Below are 20991 nucleotides of genomic sequence, written 5' to 3'. Positions count from 1 at the left end.
AACTAAGAAAGTGCCATTTTTTCGGTTATATGAATATGTCAATTCTGCAATAACCATATAATTTGACTTTCGCTCATATCAGTACTATTCATGTTTTTCGGCTTCAGCGGTACAGTGCTCACGCATTTGACATACAATTTAAAAGAAAATCGACTTCAAGTCTAAAACTAAGAAAGTGCAATTTTCTCGGTATGTCAATTCTGCAATAACAATATAATTTAACTTTCGCTCAAATCTATAAAATTGATGTTTTTGGCTTAAGCAGTACAGTGCTCACGCATTTGACATACAATTTAAAAGAAAATCGACTTCAAGTCTAAAACTAAGAAAGTGCAATTTTCTCGGTTATATGAATATGTCAATTCTGCAATAACAATATAATTTGGCTTTCGCTCAAATCAGTACATTTCATGTTTTTCGGCTTCAGCGGTACAGTGCTCACGCATTTGACATACAATTTACAAGAAAATCGACTTTAAGTCTAAAACTAAGAAAGTGCAATTTTCTCGGTTATATGAATATGTCAATTCTGCAATAACAATATAATTTAACTTTCGCTCAAATCTATAAAATTGATGTTTTTGGCTTAAGCAGTACAGTGCTCACGCAATTGACATACAATTTACAAGAAAATCGACTTTAAGTCTAAAACTAAGAAAGTGCCATATTTTCGGTTATATGAATATGTCAATTTGGCAATAACAATATAATTTGACTTTCGCTCATATCAGTACAATTCATGTTTTTCGGCTTAAGCAGTACAGTGCTCACGCATTTGACATACAATTTAAAAGAAAATCGACTTCAAGTCTAAAGCTAAGAAAGTGCAATTTTTTCGGTTATATGAATATGTCAATTCTGCAATAACAATATAATTTGGCTTTCGTTTAAATCAGTACAATTCATGTTTTTGGCTTAAGCAGTACAGTGCTCACGCAATTGACATACAATTTACAAGAAAATCGACTTTAAGTCTAAAACTAAGAAAGTGCCATATTTTCGGTTATATGAATATGTCAATTCTGCAATAACAATATAATTTGACTTTCGCTCATATCAGTACAATTCATGTTTTTCGGCTTAAGCAGTACAGTGCTCACGCATTGGACATACAATTTAAAAGAAAATCGACTTCAAGTCTAAAACTAAGAAAGTGCAACTTTTTCGGTAATATTAATTTGTTAATCCTGCAATAACAATGCAATTTGACTTTCGCTCAAATCAATAAAATTCATATTTTTCGGCTTAAGCAGTACAGTGCTTACGCAATTGACATACAATTTACCAGAAAATCGACTTTAAGTCTAAAACTAAGAAAGTGCCATTTTTTCGGTTATATGAATATGTCAATTCTGCAATAACAATATAATTTGACTTTCGCTCATATCAGTACAATTCACGTTTTTCGGCTTAAGCAGTACAGTGCTCACGCATTTGACATACAATTTAAAAGAAAATCGACTTCAACTCTAAAACTAAGAAAGTGCAATTTTTTCGGTTATATGAATATGTCAATTCTGCAATAACAATATAATTTGGCTTTCGTTTAAATCAGTACAATTCATGTTTTTGGCTTAAGCAGTACAGTGCTTACGCAATTGACATACAATTTACAAGAAAATCGACTTTAAGTCTAAAACTAAGAAAGTGCCATATTTTCGGTTATATGAATATGTCAATTCTGCAATAACAATATAATTTGGCTTTCGCTCAAATCAATAAAATTCATGTTTTTCGGCTTAAGCAGTACAGTGCTTACGCAATTGACATACAATTTACAAGAAAATCGACTTTAAGTCTAAAACTAAGAAAGTGCCATATTTTCGGTTATATGAATATGTCAATTCTGCAATAACAATATAATTTGACTTTCGCTCATATCAGTACAATTCATGTTTTTCGGCTTAAGCAGTACAGTGCTCACGCATTTGACATACAATTTAAAAGAAAATCGACTTCAAGTCTAAAACTAAGAAAGTGCCATTTTTTCGGTTATATGAATATGTCAATTCTGCAATAACAATATAATTTGACTTTCGCTCATATCAGTACAATTCATGTTTTTCGGCTTAAGCAGTACAGTGCTCACGCATTTGACATACAATTTAAAAGAAAATCGACTTCAAGTCTAAAACTAAGAAAGTGCAATTTTTTCGGTTATATGAATATGTCAATTCTGCAATAACAATATAATTTGGCTTTCGTTTAAATCAGTACAATTCATGTTTTTGGCTTAAGCAGTACAGTGCTTACGCAATTGACATACAATTTACCAGAAAATCGACTTTAAGTCTAAAACTAAGAAAGTGCCATTTTTTCGGTTATATGAATATGTCAATTCTGCAATAACAATATAATTTGACTTTCGCTCATATCAGTACAATTCATGTTTTTCGGCTTAAGCAGTACAGTGCTCACGCATTTGACATACAATTTAAAAGAAAATCGACTTCAAGTCTAAAACTAAGAAAGTGCCATATTTTCGGTTATATGAATATGTCAATTCTGCAATAACAATATAATTTGACTTTCGCTCATATCAGTACAATTCATGTTTTTCGGCTTAAGCAGTACAGTGCTCACGCATTTGACATACAATTTAAAAGAAAATCGACTTCAAGTCTAAAACTAAGAAAGTGCCATTTTTTCGGTTATATGAATATGTCAATTCTGCAATAACAATATAATTTGACTTTCGCTCATATCAGTACAATTCATGTTTTTCGGCTTAAGCAGTACAGTGCTCACGCATTTGACATACAATTTAAAAGAAAATCGACTTCAAGTCTAAAACTAAGAAAGTGCAACTTTTTCGGTAATATTAATTTGTTAATCCTGCAATAACAATACAATTTGACTTTCGCTCAAATCAATAAAATTCATGTTTTTCGGCTCAAGCAGTACAGTGCTTACGCAATTGACATACAATTTACCAGAAAATCGACTTTAAGTCTAAAACTAAGAAAGTGCCATTTTTTCGGTTATATGAATATGTCAATTCTGCAATAACAATATAATTTGACTTTCGCTCATATCAGTACAATTCATGTTTTTCGGCTTAAGCAGTACAGTGCTCACGCATTTGACATACAATTTAAAAGAAAATCGACTTCAAGTCTAAAACTAAGAAAGTGCAATTTTTTCGGTTATATGAATATGTCAATTCTGCAATAACAATATAATTTGGCTTTCGTTTAAATCAGTACAATTCATGTTTTTGGCTTAAGCAGTACAGTGCTTACGCAATTGACATACAATTTAAAAGAAAATCGACTTCAAGTCTAAAACTAAGAAAGTGCAATTTTTTCGGTTATATGAATATGTCAATTCTGCAATAACAATATAATTTGGCTTTCGCTCAAATCAATAAAATTCATGTTTTTCGGCTTAAGCAGTACAGTGCTTACGCAATTGACATACAATTTACAAGAAAATCGACTTTAAGTCTAAAACTAAGAAAGTGCCATATTTTCGGTTATATGAATATGTCAATTCTGCAATAACAATATAATTTGACTTTCGCTCATATCAGTACAATTCATGTTTTTCGGCTTAAGCAGTACAGTGCTCACGCATTTGACATACAATTTAAAAGAAAATCGACTTCAAGTCTAAAACTAAGAAAGTGCAACTTTTTCGGTAATATTAATTTGTTAATCCTGCAATAACAATACAATTTGACTTTCGCTCAAATCAATAAAATTCATGTTTTTCGGCTTAAGCAGTACAGTGCTTACGCAATTGACATACAATTTACCAGAAAATCGACTTTAAGTCTAAAACTAAGATAGTGCAATTTTTTCGGTTATATGAATATGTCAATTCTGCAATAACAATATAATTTGGCTTTCGTTTAAATCAGTACAATTCATGTTTTTGGCTTAAGCAGTACAGTGCTCACGCAATTGACATACAATTTACAAGAAAATCGACTTTAAGTCTAAAACTAAGAAAGTGCCATTTTTTCGGTTATATGAATATGTCAATTCTGCAATAACGTTATAATTTGACATTCGCTCAAATCAGTAAAATTCATGTTTTTCGGCTTAAGCAGTACAGTGCTCACGAAATTGACATACAATTTACAAGAAAATTGACTTTAAGTCTAGAACTAAGAAAGTACAATTTTTTCGGTTATATGAATTTGTAAATTCTGCAATAACATTATAATTTTACTTTCGCGCAAATCACTAATATTGATGTTTTTCGGCTTAAGCAGTACAGTGCTGCCGCAATTGACATACAATTTACAAGAAAATCGACTTTGAGTCTAAACCTAAGAAAGTGCACCTTTTTCGGTAATATTAATTTGTTAATCCTGCAATAACAATATAATTTGACTTTCGCTCAAATCAGTAAAATTCATGTTTTTCAGCTTAAGCAGTACAGTAATCATGCAATTGACATACAATTTACAAGAAAATCGACTTTTAAACTTGGAAAGTGCAATTTTTTAGGTTATATGAATATGTCAATTCTGCAATAACAATATAATTTAACTTTCGCTCAAATCTATAAAATTGATGTTTTTGGGCTTATGCGGTACAGTGCTCAAGTGATTAACATACAATTTACAAGAGAATTGACTTTGAGCCTAAGCCAAAGAAAGTGCAACTTTTTCGGTAATATTAATTTGTTAATCCTGCAATAACAATACAATTTGACTTTCGCTCAAATCAGTAAAATTCATGTTTTTCGGCTTAAGCAGTACGTTGCTCACGCAATTGACATGCAATTTAAAAGAAAATCGACTTTGAGACTAAACCTAAGAAAGTCCAACTTTTTCGGTAATATTAATTTATTAATCCTGCAATAAAAATATAATTTGACTTTCGCTCAACTCAGTACAATTCATGTTTTTCGGCTTAAGCAGTAAGGGCTCACGGAATTGACATACAATTTACAAGAAAATCGACTTTAAGTATAAAACTAAGAAAGTGCAATTTTTTCGGTTATATGAATATGTCAATTCTGCAATAACAATATAATTTGGCTTTCGCTCATATCAGTACAATTCATGTTTTTCGGCTTAAGCAGTACAGTGCTCACGCATTTAACATACAATTTACAAGAAAATCGACTTTAAGTCTAAAACTAAGAAAGTGCAACTTTTTCGGTAATATTAATTTGTTTATCCTGCAATAAAAATATAATTTGACTTTCGCTCAAATCAGTACAATTCATGTTTTTCGGCTTAAGCAGTACAGTGCTCACGCATTTGACATACAATTTAAAAGAAAATCGACTTCAAGTCTAAAACTAAGAAAGTGCCATTTTTTCGGTTATATGAATATGTCAATTCTGCAATAACAATATAATTTGACTTTCGCTCATATCAGTACAATTCATGTTTTTCGGCTTAAGCAGTACAGTGCTCACGCATTTGACATACAATTTACAAGAAAATCGACTTCAAGTCTAAAACTAAGAAAGTGCAATTTTCTCGGTTATATGAATATGTCAATTCTGCTATAACAATATAATTTAACTTTCGCTCAAATCTATAAAATTGATGTTTTTGGCTTAAGCAGTACAGTGCTCACGCATTTGACATACAATTTAAAAGAAAATCGACTTCAAGTCTAAAACTAAGAAAGTGCAATTTTCTCGGTTATATGAATATGTCAATTCTGCAATAACAATATAATTTGGCTTTCGCTCAAATCAGTACAATTCATGTTTTTCGGCTTCAGCGGTACAGTGCTCACGCTTTTGACATACAATTTACAAGAAAATCGACTTTAAGTCTAAAACTAAGAAAGTGCAATTTTCTCGGTTATATGAATATGTCAATTCTGCAATAACAATATAATTTAACTTTCGCTCAAATCTATAAAATTGATGTTTTTGGCTTAAGCAGTACAGTGCTCACGCAATTGACTTACAATTTACAAGAAAATCGACTTTAAGTCTCGGTTATATGAATATGTCAATTCTGCAATAACAATATAATTTAACTTTCGCTCAAATCTATAAAATTGATGTTTTTGGCTTAAGCAGTACAGTGCTCACGGAATTGACATACAATTTACAAGAAAATCGACTTTAAGTCTAAAACTAAGAAAGTGCAATTTTTTCGGTTATATGAATATGTCAATTCTGCAATAACAATATAATTTGGCTTTCGCTCAAATCAGTACAATTCATGTTTTTCGGCTTCAGCGGTACAGTGCTCACGCTTTTGACATACAATTTACAAGAAAATCGACTTTAAGTCTAAAACTAAGAAAGTGCAATTTTTTCGGTTATATGAATATGTCAATTCTGCAATAACAATATAATTTTTCCTTCGTTTAAATCAGTACAATTCATGTTTTTGGCTTAAGCAGTACAGTGCTCACTCAATTGACATACAATTTACAAGAAAATCGACTTTAAGTCTAAAACTAAGAAAGTGCCATTTTTTCGGTTATATGAATATGTCAATTCTGCAATAACAATATAATTTGACTTTCGCTCATATCAGTACAATTCATGTTTTTCGGCTTAAGCAGTACAGTGCTCACGCATTTGACATACAATTTAAAAGAAAATCGACTTCAAGTCTAAAACTAAGAAAGTGCCATTTTTTCGGTTATATGAATATGTCAATTCTGCAATAACAATATAATTTGGCTTTCGCTCAAATCAGTACAATTCATGTTTTTCGGCTTCAGCGGTACAGTGCTCACGCAATTGACATACAATTTACAAGAAAATCGACTTTAAGTCTAAAACTAAGATAGTGCAATTTTGACATACAATTTACAAGAAAATCGACTTTAAGTCTAAAACTAAGAAAGTGCACCTTTTTCGGTAATATTAATTTGTTAATCCTGCAATAACAATATAATTTGGCTTTCGCTCAAATCAGTACAATTCATGTTTTTCGGCTTCAGCGGTACAGTGCTCACGCAATTGACATACAATTTACAAGAAAATCGACTTTAAGTCTAAAACTAAGATAGTGCAATTTTTTCGGTTATATGAATATGTCAATTCTGCAATAACAATATAATTTGACATTCGTTCAAATCAGTAAAATTCTTGTTTTTCGGCTTAAGCAATACAGTGCTCACGAAATTGACATACAATTTACAAAAAAATCGACTTTGAGTCTAAAACTAAGAAAGTGCACCTTTTTCGGTAATATTAATTTGTTAATCCTGCAATAACAATATAATTTGACTTTCGCTCAACTCAGTACAATTCATATTTTTCGGCTTAAGCAGTAAGTGCTCACGGAATTGACATACAATTTAAAAGAAAATCGACTTCAAGTCTAAAACTAAGAAAGTGCCATTTTTTCGGTTATATGAATATGTCAATTCTGCAATAACAATATAATTTGGCTTTCGCTCAAATCAGTACAATTCATGTTTTTCGGCTTAAGCAGTACAGTGCTCACGAAATTGTCATACAATTTACAAAAAAATCGACTTTAAGTCTAAAACTAAGAAAGTGCCATTTTTTCGGTTATATGAATATGTCAATTCTGCAATAACAATATAATTTGACTTTCGCTCATATCAGTACAATTCATGTTTTTCGGCTTAAGCAGTACAGTGCTCACGCATTTGACATACAATTTAAAAGAAAATCGACTTCAAGTCTAAAACTAAGAAAGTGCCATTTTTTCGGTTATATGAATATGTCAATTCTGCAATAACAATATAATTTGGCCTTCGTTTAAATCAGTACAATTCATGTTTTTGGCTTAAGCAGTACAGTGCTCACGCAATTGACATACAATTTACAAGAAAATCGACTTTAAGTCTAAAACTAAGAAAGTTCCATTTTTTCGGTTATATGAATATGTCAATTCTGCAATAACAATATAATTTGACTTTCGCTCATATCAGTACAATTCATGTTTTTCGGCTTAAGCAGTACAGTGCTCACGCATTTGACATACAATTTAAAAGAAAATCGACTTCAAGTCTAAAACTAAGAAAGTGCCATTTTTTCGGTTATATGAATATGTCAATTCTGCAATAACAATATAATTTGGCTTTCGCTCAAATCAGTACAATTCATGTTTTTCGGCTTCAGCGGTACAGTGCTCACGCAATTGACATACAATTTACAAGAAAATCGACTTTAAGTCTAAAACTAAGATAGTGCAATTTTGACATACAATTTACAAGAAAATCGACTTTAAGTCTAAAACTAGGAAAGTGCAATTTTTTCGGTTATATGAATATGTCAATTCTGCAATAACAATATAATTTGGCCTTCGTTTAAATCAGTACAATTCATGTTTTTGGCTTAAGCAGTACAGTGCTCACGCAATTGACATACAATTTACAAGAAAATCGACTTTAAGTCTAAAACTAAGAAAGTGCCATTTTTTCGGTTATATGAATATGTCAATTCTGCAATAACAATATAATTTGACTTTCGCTCATATCAGTACAATTCATGTTTTTCGGCTTAAGCAGTACAGTGCTCACGCATTTGACATACAATTTAAAAGAAAATCGACTTCAAGTCTAAAACTAAGAAAGTGCCATTTTTTCGGTTATATGAATATGTCAATTCTGCAATAACAATATAATTTGGCTTTCGCTCAAATCAGTACAATTCATGTTTTTCGGCTTCAGCGGTACAGTGCTCACGCAATTGACATACAATTTACAAGAAAATCGACTTTAAGTCTAAAACTAAGATAGTGCAATTTTGACATACAATTTACAAGAAAATCGACTTTAAGTCTAAAACTAAGAAAGTGCACCTTTTTCGGTAATATTAATTTGTTAATCCTGCAATAACAATATAATTTGGCTTTCGCTCAAATCAGTACAATTCATGTTTTTCGGCTTCAGCGGTACAGTGCTCACGCAATTGACATACAATTTACAAGAAAATCGACTTTAAGTCTAAAACTAAGATAGTGCAATTTTTTCGGTTATATGAATATGTCAATTCTGCAATAACAATATAATTTGACATTCGTTCAAATCAGTAAAATTCTTGTTTTTCGGCTTAAGCAATACAGTGCTCACGCAATTGACATACAATTTACAAGAAAATCGACTTTAAGTCTAAAACTAAGAAAGTGCACCTTTTTTGGTAATATTAATTTGTTAATCCTGCAATAACAATATAATTTGACTTTCGCTCAACTCAGTACAATTCATATTTTTCGGCTTAAGCAGTAAGTGCTCACGGAATTGACATACAATTTAAAAGAAAATCGATTTCAAGTCTAAAACTAAGAAAGTGCCATTTTTTCGGTTATATGAATATGTCAATTCTGCAATAACAATATAATTTGGCTTTCGCTCAAATCAGTACAATTCATGTTTTTCGGCTTAAGCAGTACAGTGCTCACGAAATTGACATACAATTTACAAAAAAATCGACTTTAAGTCTAAAACTAAGAAAGTGCAATTTTCTCGGTTATATGAATATGTCAATTCTGCAATAACAATATAATTTGACTTTCGCTCAAATCAGAAAATTCATGTTTTTCGGCTTAAGCAGTACAGTGGTTACGCAATTGACATACAATTTACAAGAAAATTGACTTTAAGTCTAAAACTAAGAAAGTGCACCTTTTTCGGTAATATTAATTTGTTAATCCTGCAATAACAATATAATTTGGCTTTCGCTCAAATCAGTACAATTCATGTTTTTCGGCTTCAGCGGTACAGTGCTCACGCAATTGACATACAATTTACAAGAAAATCGACTTTAAGTCTAAAACTAAGATAGTGCAATTTTTTCGGTTATATGAATATGTCAATTCTGCAATAACAATATAATTTGACATTCGTTCAAATCAGTAAAATTCTTGTTTTTCGGCTTAAGCAATACAGTGCTCACGAAATTGACATACAATTTACAAAAAAATCGACTTTGAGTCTAAAACTAAGAAAGTGCAATTTTTTCGGTTATATTAATTTGTTAATCCTGCAATAACGTTATAATTTGACATTCGCTCAAATCAGTAAAATTCATGTTTTTCGGCTTAAGCAGTACAGTGCTCACGAAATTGACATACAATTTACAAAAAAATCGACTTTGAGTCTAAAGCTAAGAAAGTGCAATTTTTTCGGTTATATGAATATGTCAATTCTGCAATAACAATATAATTTGACATTCGCTCAAATCAGAAAATTCATGTTTTTCGGCTTAAGCAGTACAGTGGTTACGCAATTGACATACAATTTACAAGAAAATTGACTTTAAGTCTAGAACTAAGAAAGTACAATTTTTTCGGTTATATGAATTTGTAAATTCTGCAATAACATTATAATTTTACTTTCGCGCAAATCACTAATATTGATGTTTTTCGGCTTAAGCAGTACAGTGCTCACGAAATTGACATACAATTTATAAAAAAATCGACTTTAAGTCTAAAGCTAAGAAAGTGCAATTTTCTCGGTTATATGAATATGTCAATTCTGCAATAACAATATAATTTGACTTTCGCTCAAATCAGAAAATTCATGTTTTTCGGCTTAAGCAGTACAGTGGTTACGCAATTGACATACAATTTACAAGAAAATTGACTTAAAGTCTAGAACTAAGAAAGTACAATTTTTTCGGTTATATGAATTTGTAAATTCTGCAATAACATTATAATTTTACTTTCGCGCAAATCACTAATATTGATGTTTTTCGGCTTAAGCAATACAGTGCTCACGAAATTGACATACAATTTACAAAAAAATCGACTTTGAGTCTAAAACTAAGAAAGTGCAATTTTTTCGGTTATATTAATTTGTTAATCCTGCAATAACGTTATAATTTGACATTCGCTCAAATCAGTAAAATTCATGTTTTTCGGCTTAAGCAGTACAGTGCTCACGAAATTGACATACAATTTACAAAAAAATCGACTTTGAGTCTAAAGCTAAGAAAGTGCAATTTTTTCGGTTATATGAATATGTCAATTCTGCAATAACAATATAATTTGACATTCGCTCAAATCAGAAAATTCATGTTTTTCGGCTTAAGCAGTACAGTGGTTACGCAATTGACATACAATTTACAAGAAAATTGACTTTAAGTCTAGAACTAAGAAAGTACAATTTTTTCGGTTATATGAATTTGTAAATTCTGCAATAACATTATAATTTTACTTTCGCGCAAATCACTAATATTGATGTTTTTCGGCTTAAGCAGTACAGTGCTCACGAAATTGACATACAATTTACAAGAAAATTGACTTTAAGTCTAGAACTAAGAAAGTACAATTTTCTCGGTTATATGAATATGTCAATTCTGCAATAACAATATAATTTGGCCTTCGTTTAAATCAGTACAATTCATGTTTTTGGCTTAAGCAGTACAGTGCTCACGCAATTGACATACAATTTACAAGAAAATCGACTTTAAGTCTAAAACTAAGAAAGTGCCATTTTTTCGGTTATATGAATATGTCAATTCTGCAATAACAATATAATTTGACTTTCGCTCATATCAGTACAATTCATGTTTTTCGGCTTAAGCAGTACAGTGCTCACGCATTTGACATACAATTTAAAAGAAAATCGACTTCAAGTCTAAAACTAAGAAAGTGCCATTTTTTCGGTTATATGAATATGTCAATTCTGCAATAACAATATAATTTGGCTTTCGCTCAAATCAGTACAATTCATGTTTTTCGGCTTCAGCGGTACAGTGCTCACGCAATTGACATACAATTTACAAGAAAATCGACTTTAAGTCTAAAACTAAGATAGTGCAATTTTGACATACAATTTACAAGAAAATCGACTTTAAGTCTAAAACTAGGAAAGTGCAATTTTTTCGGTTATATGAATATGTCAATTCTGCAATAACAATCTAATTTGGCCTTCGTTTAAATCAGTACAATTCATGTTTTTGGCTTAAGCAGTACAGTGCTCACGCAATTGACATACAATTTACAAGAAAATCGACTTTAAGTCTAAAACTAAGAAAGTGCCATTTTTTCGGTTATATGAATATGTCAATTCTGCAATAACAATATAATTTGACTTTCGCTCATATCAGTACAATTCATGTTTTTCGGCTTAAGCAGTACAGTGCTCACGCATTTGACATACAATTTAAAAGAAAATCGACTTCAAGTCTAAAACTAAGAAAGTGCCATTTTTTCGGTTATATGAATATGTCAATTCTGCAATAACAATATAATTTGGCTTTCGCTCAAATCAGTACAATTCATGTTTTTCGGCTTCAGCGGTACAGTGCTCACGCAATTGACATACAATTTACAAGAAAATCGACTTTAAGTCTAAAACTAAGATAGTGCAATTTTGACATACAATTTACAAGAAAATCGACTTTAAGTCTAAAACTAAGAAAGTGCACCTTTTTCGGTAATATTAATTTGTTAATCCTGCAATAACAATATAATTTGGCTTTCGCTCAAATCAGTACAATTCATGTTTTTCGGCTTCAGCGGTACAGTGCTCACGCAATTGACATACAATTTACAAGAAAATCGACTTTAAGTCTAAAACTAAGATAGTGCAATTTTTTCGGTTATATGAATATGTCAATTCTGCAATAACAATATAATTTGACATTCGTTCAAATCAGTAAAATTCTTGTTTTTCGGCTTAAGCAATACAGTGCTCACGCAATTGACATACAATTTACAAGAAAATCGACTTTAAGTCTAAAACTAAGAAAGTGCACCTTTTTTGGTAATATTAATTTGTTAATCCTGCAATAACAATATAATTTGACTTTCGCTCAACTCAGTACAATTCATATTTTTCGGCTTAAGCAGTAAGTGCTCACGGAATTGACATACAATTTAAAAGAAAATCGATTTCAAGTCTAAAACTAAGAAAGTGCCATTTTTTCGGTTATATGAATATGTCAATTCTGCAATAACAATATAATTTGGCTTTCGCTCAAATCAGTACAATTCATGTTTTTCGGCTTAAGCAGTACAGTGCTCACGAAATTGACATACAATTTACAAAAAAATCGACTTTAAGTCTAAAACTAAGAAAGTGCAATTTTCTCGGTTATATGAATATGTCAATTCTGCAATAACAATATAATTTGACTTTCGCTCAAATCAGAAAATTCATGTTTTTCGGCTTAAGCAGTACAGTGGTTACGCAATTGACATACAATTTACAAGAAAATTGACTTTAAGTCTAAAACTAAGAAAGTGCACCTTTTTCGGTAATATTAATTTGTTAATCCTGCAATAACAATATAATTTGGCTTTCGCTCAAATCAGTACAATTCATGTTTTTCGGCTTCAGCGGTACAGTGCTCACGCAATTGACATACAATTTACAAGAAAATCGACTTTAAGTCTAAAACTAAGATAGTGCAATTTTTTCGGTTATATGAATATGTCAATTCTGCAATAACAATATAATTTGACATTCGTTCAAATCAGTAAAATTCTTGTTTTTCGGCTTAAGCAATACAGTGCTCACGAAATTGACATACAATTTACAAAAAAATCGACTTTGAGTCTAAAACTAAGAAAGTGCAATTTTTTCGGTTATATTAATTTGTTAATCCTGCAATAACGTTATAATTTGACATTCGCTCAAATCAGTAAAATTCATGTTTTTCGGCTTAAGCAGTACAGTGCTCACGAAATTGACATACAATTTACAAAAAAATCGACTTTGAGTCTAAAGCTAAGAAAGTGCAATTTTTTCGGTTATATGAATATGTCAATTCTGCAATAACAATATAATTTGACATTCGCTCAAATCAGAAAATTCATGTTTTTCGGCTTAAGCAGTACAGTGGTTACGCAATTGACATACAATTTACAAGAAAATTGACTTTAAGTCTAGAACTAAGAAAGTACAATTTTTTCGGTTATATGAATTTGTAAATTCTGCAATAACATTATAATTTTACTTTCGCGCAAATCACTAATATTGATGTTTTTCGGCTTAAGCAGTACAGTGCTCACGAAATTGACATACAATTTATAAAAAAATCGACTTTAAGTCTAAAACTAAGAAAGTGCAATTTTCTCGGTTATATGAATATGTCAATTCTGCAATAACAATATAATTTGACTTTCGCTCAAATCAGAAAATTCATGTTTTTCGGCTTAAGCAGTACAGTGGTTACGCAATTGACATACAATTTACAAGAAAATTGACTTTAAGTCTAGAACTAAGAAAGTACAATTTTCTCGGTTATATGAATATGTCAATTCTGCAATAACAATATAATTTAACTTTCGCTCAAATCTATAAAATTGATGTTTTTGGCATAAGCAGTACAGTGCTCACGCAATTGACATACGATTTACAAGAAAATCGACTTTAAGTCTAAAACTAAGAAAGTGCACCTTTTTCGGTAATATTAATTTGTTAATCCTGCAATAACAATATAATTTGACTTTCGCTCAACTCAGTACAATTCATATTTTTCGGCTTAAGCAGTAAGTGCTCACGGAATTGACATACAATTTACAAGAAAATCGACTTCAAGTCTAAAACTAAGAAAGGGCAATTTTCTCGGTTATATGAATATGTCAATTCGGCAATAACAATATAATTTAACTTTCGCTCAAATCTATAAAATTGATGTTTTTGGCTTAAGCAGTAAAGTGCTCACGCAATTGACATACAATTTACAAGAAAATCGACTTTAAGTCTAAAACTAAGAAAGTGCACCTTTTTCGGTAATATTAATTTGTTAATCCTGCAATAACAATATAATTTGACTTCCGCTCAACTCAGTACAATTCATATTTTTCGGCTTAAGCAGTAAGTGCTCACGGAATTGACATACAATTTACAAGAAAATCGACTTTAAGTCTAAAACTAAGAAAGTGCAATTTTTCGGTTATATGAATATGTCAATTCTGCAATAACAATATAATTTGGCTTTCGTTTAAATCAGTACAATTCATGTTTTTGGCTTAAGCAGTAAGGGCTCACGCAATTGACATACAATTTACAAGAAAATCGACTTTAAGTCTAAAACTAAGAAAGTGCCATTTTTTCGGTTATATGAATATGTCAATTCTGCAATAACCATATAATTTGACTTTCGCTCATATCAGTACAATTCATGTTTTTCGGCTTAAGCAGTACAGTGCTCACGCATTTGACATACAATTTAAAAGAAAATCGACTTCAAGTCTAAAACTAAGAAAGTGCAATTTTCTCGGTATGTCAATTCTGCAATAACAATATAATTTAACTTTCGCTCAAATCTATAAAATTGATGTTTTTGGCTTAAGCAGTACAGTGCTCACGCATTTGACATACAATTTAAAAGAAAATCGACTTCAAGTCTAAAACTAAGAAAGTGCAATTTTCTCGGTTATATGAATATGTCAATTCTGCAATAACAATATAATTTGGCTTTCGCTCAAATCAGTACATTTCATGTTTTTCGGCTTCAGCGGTACAGTGCTCACGCATTTGACATACAATTTACAAGAAAATCGACTTTAAGTCTAAAACTAAGAAAGTGCAATTTTCTCGGTTATATGAATATGTCAATTCTGCAATAACAATATAATTTAACTTTTGCTCAAATCTATAAAATTGATGTATTTGGCTTAAGCAGTACAGTGCTCACGCAATTGACATACAATTTACAAGAAAATCGACTTTAAGTCTAAAACTAAGAAAGTGCCATATTTTCGGTTATATGAATATGTCAATTTTGCAATAACAATATAATTTGACTTTCGCTCATATCAGTACAATTCATGTTTTTCGGCTTAAGCAGTACAGTGCTCACGCATTTGACATACAATTTAAAAGAAAATCGACTTCAAGTCTAAAACTAAGAAAGTGCAATTTTTTCGGTTATATGAATATGTCAATTCTGCAATAACAATATAATTTGGCTTTCGTTTAAATCAGTACAATTCATGTTTTTGGCTTAAGCAGTACAGTGCTCACGCAATTGACATACAATTTACAAGAAAATCGACTTTAAGTCTAAAACTAAGAAAGTGCCATATTTTCGGTTATATGAATATGTCAATTCTGCAATAACAATATAATTTGACTTTCGCTCATATCAGTACAATTCATGTTTTTCGGCTTAAGCAGTACAGTGCTCACGCATTGGACATACAATTTAAAAGAAAATCGACTTCAAGTCTAAAACTAAGAAAGTGCAACTTTTTCGGTAATATTAATTTGTTAATCCTGCAATAACAATACAATTTGACTTTCGCTCAAATCAATAAAATTCATGTTTTTCGGCTTAAGCAGTACAGTGCTTACGCAATTGACATACAATTTACCAGAAAATCGACTTTAAGTCTAAAACTAAGAAAGTGCCATTTTTTCGGTTATATGAATATGTCAATTCTGCAATAACAATATAATTTGACTTTCGCTCATATCAGTACAATTCATGTTTTTCGGCTTAAGCAGTACAGTGCTCACGCATTTGACATACAATTTAAAAGAAAATCGACTTCAAGTCTAAAACTAAGAAAGTGCAATTTTTTCGGTTATATGAATATGTCAATTCTGCAATAACAATATAATTTGGCTTTCGTTTAAATCAGTACAATTCATGTTTTTGGCTTAAGCAGTACAGTGCTCTCGCAATTGACATACAATTTACAAGAAAATCGACTTTAAGTCTAAAACTAAGAAAGTACAATTTTTTCGGTTATATGAATATGTCAATTCTGCAATAACAATATAATTTGACTTTCGCTCAAATCAGAAAATTCATGTTTTTCGGCTTAAGCAGTACAGTGGTTACGCAATTGACATACAATTTACAAGAAAATTGACTTTAAGTCTAGAACTAAGAAAGTACAATTTTCTCGGTTATATGAATATGTCAATTCTGCAATAACAATATAATTTAACTTTCGCTCAAATCTATAAAATTGATGTTTTTGGCTTAAGCAGTACAGTGCTCACGCAATTGACATACAATTTACAAGAAAATCGACTTTAAGTCTAAAACTAAGAAAGTGCACCTTTTTCGGTAATATTAATTTGTTAATCCTGCAATAACAATATAATTTGACTTTCGCTCAACTCAGTACAATTCATATTTTTCGGCTTAAGCAGTAAGTGCTCACGGAATTGACATACAATTTACAAGAAAATCGACTTCAAGTCTAAAACTAAGAAAGGGCAATTTTCTCGGTTATATGAATATGTCAATTCGGCAATAACAATATAATTTAACTTTCGCTCAAATCTATAAAATTGATGTTTTTGGCTTAAGCAGTAAAGTGCTCACGCAATTGACATACAATTTACAAGAAAATCGACTTTAAGTCTAAAACTAAGAAAGTGCACCTTTTTCGGTAATATTAATTTGTTAATCCTGCAATAACAATATAATTTGACTTCCGCTCAACTCAGTACAATTCATATTTTTCGGCTTAAGCAGTAAGTGCTCACGGAATTGACATACAATTTACAAGAAAATCGACTTTAAGTCTAAAACTAAGAAAGTGCAATTTTTCGGTTATATGAATATGTCAATTCTGCAATAACAATATAATTTGGCTTTCGTTTAAATCAGTACAATTCATGTTTTTGGCTTAAGCAGTAAGGGCTCACGCAATTGACATACAATTTACAAGAAAATCGACTTTAAGTCTAAAACTAAGAAAGTGCCATTTTTTCGGTTATATGAATATGTCAATTCTGCAATAACCATATAATTTGACTTTCGCTCATATCAGTACAATTCATGTTTTTCGGCTTAAGCAGTACAGTGCTCACGCATTTGACATACAATTTAAAAGAAAATCGACTTCAAGTCTAAAACTAAGAAAGTGCAATTTTCTCGGTATGTCAATTCTGCAATAACAATATAATTTAACTTTCGCTCAAATCTATAAAATTGATGTTTTTGGCTTAAGCAGTACAGTGCTCACGCATTTGACATACAATTTAAAAGAAAATCGACTTCAAGTCTAAAACTAAGAAAGTGCAATTTTCTCGGTTATATGAATATGTCAATTCTGCAATAACAATATAATTTGGCTTTCGCTCAAATCAGTACATTTCATGTTTGTCGGCTTCAGCGGTACAGTGCTCACGCATTTGACATACAATTTACAAGAAAATCGACTTTAAGTCTAAAACTAAGAAAGTGCAATTTTCTCGGTTATATGAATATGTCAATTCTGCAATAACAATATAATTTAACTTTTGCTCAAATCTATAAAATTGATGTTTTTGGCTTAAGCAGTACAGTGCTCACGCAATTGACATACAATTTACAAGAAAATCGACTTTAAGTCTAAAACTAAGAAAGTGCCATATTTTCGGTTATATGAATATGTCAATTTTGCAATAACAATATAATTTGACTTTCGCTCATATCAGTACAATTCATGTTTTTCGGCTTAAGCAGTACAGTGCTCACGCATTTGACATACAATTTAAAAGAAAATCGACTTCAAGTCTAAAACTAAGAAAGTGCAATTTTTTCGGTTATATGAATATGTCAATTCTGCAATAACAATATAATTTGGCTTTCGTTTAAATCAGTACAATTCATGTTTTTGGCTTAAGCAGTACAGTGCTCACGCAATTGACATACAATTTACAAGAAAATCGACTTTAAGTCTAAAACTAAGAAAGTGCCATATTTTCGGTTATATGAATATGTCAATTCTGCAATAACAATATAATTTGACTTTCGCTCATATCAGTACAATTCATGTTTTTCGGCTTAAGCAGTACAGTGCTCACGCATTGGACATACAATTTAAAAGAAAATCGACTTCAAGTCTAAAACTAAGAAAGTGCAACTTTTTCGGTAATATTAATTTGTTAATCCTGCAATAACAATACAATTTGACTTTCGCTCAAATCAATAAAATTCATGTTTTTCGGCTTAAGCAGTACAGTGCTTACGCAATTGACATACAATTTACCAGAAAATCGACTTTAAGTCTAAAACTAAGAAAGTGCCATTTTTTCGGTTATATGAATATGTCAATTCTGCAATAACAATATAATTTGACTTTCGCTCATATCAGTACAATTCATGTTTTTCGGCTTAAGCAGTACAGTGCTCACGCATTTGACATACAATTTAAAAGAAAATCGACTTCAAGTCTAAAACTAAGAAAGTGCAATTTTTTCGGTTATATGAATATGTCAATTCTGCAATAACAATATAATTTGGCTTTCGTTTAAATCAGTACAATTCATGTTTTTGGCTTAAGCAGTACAGTGCTCACGCAATTGACATACAATTTACAAGAAAATCGACTTTAAGTCTAAAACTAAGAAAGTGCCATATTTTCGGTTATATGAATATGTCAATTCTGCAATAACAATATAATTTGACTTTCGTTTAAATCAGTACAATTAATGTTTTTGGTTTAAGCAGTACAGTGCTCACGCAATTGACATACAATTTACAAGAAAATCGACTTTAAGTCTAAAACTAAGAAAGTGCCATTTTTTCGGTTATATGAATATGTCAATTCTGCAATAACGTTATAATTTGACATTCGCTCAAATCAGTAAAATTCATGTTTTTCGGCTTAAGCAGTACAGTGCTCACGAAATTGACATACAATTTACAAGAAAATTGACTTTAAGTCTAGAACTAAGAAAGTACAATTTTTTCGGTTATATGAATTTGTAAATTCTGCAATAACATTATAATTTTACTTTCGCGCAAATCACTAATATTGATGTTTTTAGGCTTAAGCAGTACAGTGCTGCCGCAATTGACATACAATTTACAAGAAAATCGACTTTGAGTCTAAACCTAAGAAAGTGCACCTTTTTCGGTAATATTAATTTGTTAATCCTGCAATAACAATATAATTTGACTTTCGCTCAAATCAGTAAAATTCATGCTTTTCAGCTTAAGCAGTACAGTAATCATGCAATTGACATACAATTTACAAGAAAATCGACTTTTAAACTTGGAAAGTGCAATTTTTTAGGTTATATGAATATGTCAATTCTGCAATAACAATATAATTTAACTTTCGCTCAAATCAGTACAATTAATGTTTTTGGCTTAAGCAGTACAGTGCTCACGCAATTGACATACAATTTACAAGAAAATCGACTTTAAGTCTAAAACTAAGAAAGTGCAATTTTTTCGGTTATATGAATATGTCAATTCTGCAATAACAATATAATTTGGCTTTCGTTCATATCAGTAAAATTCATGTTTTTCGGCTTAAGCAGTACAGTGCTCACGCATTTGACATACAATTTACAAGAAAATCGACTTTAAGTCTAAAACTAAGAAAGTGCAACTTTTTCGGTAATATTAATTTGTTAATCCTGCAATAAAAATATAATTTGACTTTCGCTCAAATCAGTGAAATTCATGTTTTTCAGCTTAAGCAGTACAGTAATCATGCAATTGACATACAATTTACAAGAAAATCGACTTTTAAACTTGGAAAGTGCAATTTTTTAGGTTATATGAATATGTCAATTCTGCAATAACAATATAATTTAACTTTCGCTCAACCCTATAAAATTGATGTTTTTCGGCTTATGCGGTGCTCAAGTGATTAACATACAATTTACAAGAGAATTGACTTTGAGCCTAAACCTAAGAAAGTGTAACTTTTTCGGTAATATTAATTTGTTAATCCTGTAATAACAATATAATTTGGCTTTCGCTCAAATCAGTACAATTCATGTTTTTGGCTTAAGCAGTACAGTGCTCACGCAATTGACATACAATTTACAAGAAAATCGACTTTAAGTCTAAAACTAAGAAAGTGGAATTTTTTCGGTTATATGAATATGTCAATTCTGCAATAACAATATAATTTAACTTTCGCTCAAATCTATAAAATTGATGTTTTTCGGCTTATGCGGTACAGTGCTCAAGTGATTAACATACAATTTACAAGAGAATTGACTTTGAGTCTAAACCTAAGAAAATGCAACTTTTTCGGTAATATTAATTTGTTAACCCTGCAATAACAATATAATTTGACTTTCGCTCAAATCAGTAAAATTCATGTTTGTCGGCTTAAGCAGTACAGTGCTCACGCAATTGACATACAATTTAAAAGAAAATCGACTTTGAGTCCAAACCTAAGAAAGTGCAACTTTTTCGGTAATATTAATTTGTTAA

Source organism: Bactrocera oleae, chromosome 3, assembly GCF_042242935.1.
Source record: "Bactrocera oleae isolate idBacOlea1 chromosome 3, idBacOlea1, whole genome shotgun sequence".
NCBI lineage: Eukaryota > Metazoa > Arthropoda > Insecta > Diptera > Tephritidae > Bactrocera > Bactrocera oleae.
This window is presented reverse-complemented; position numbering follows the sequence as displayed.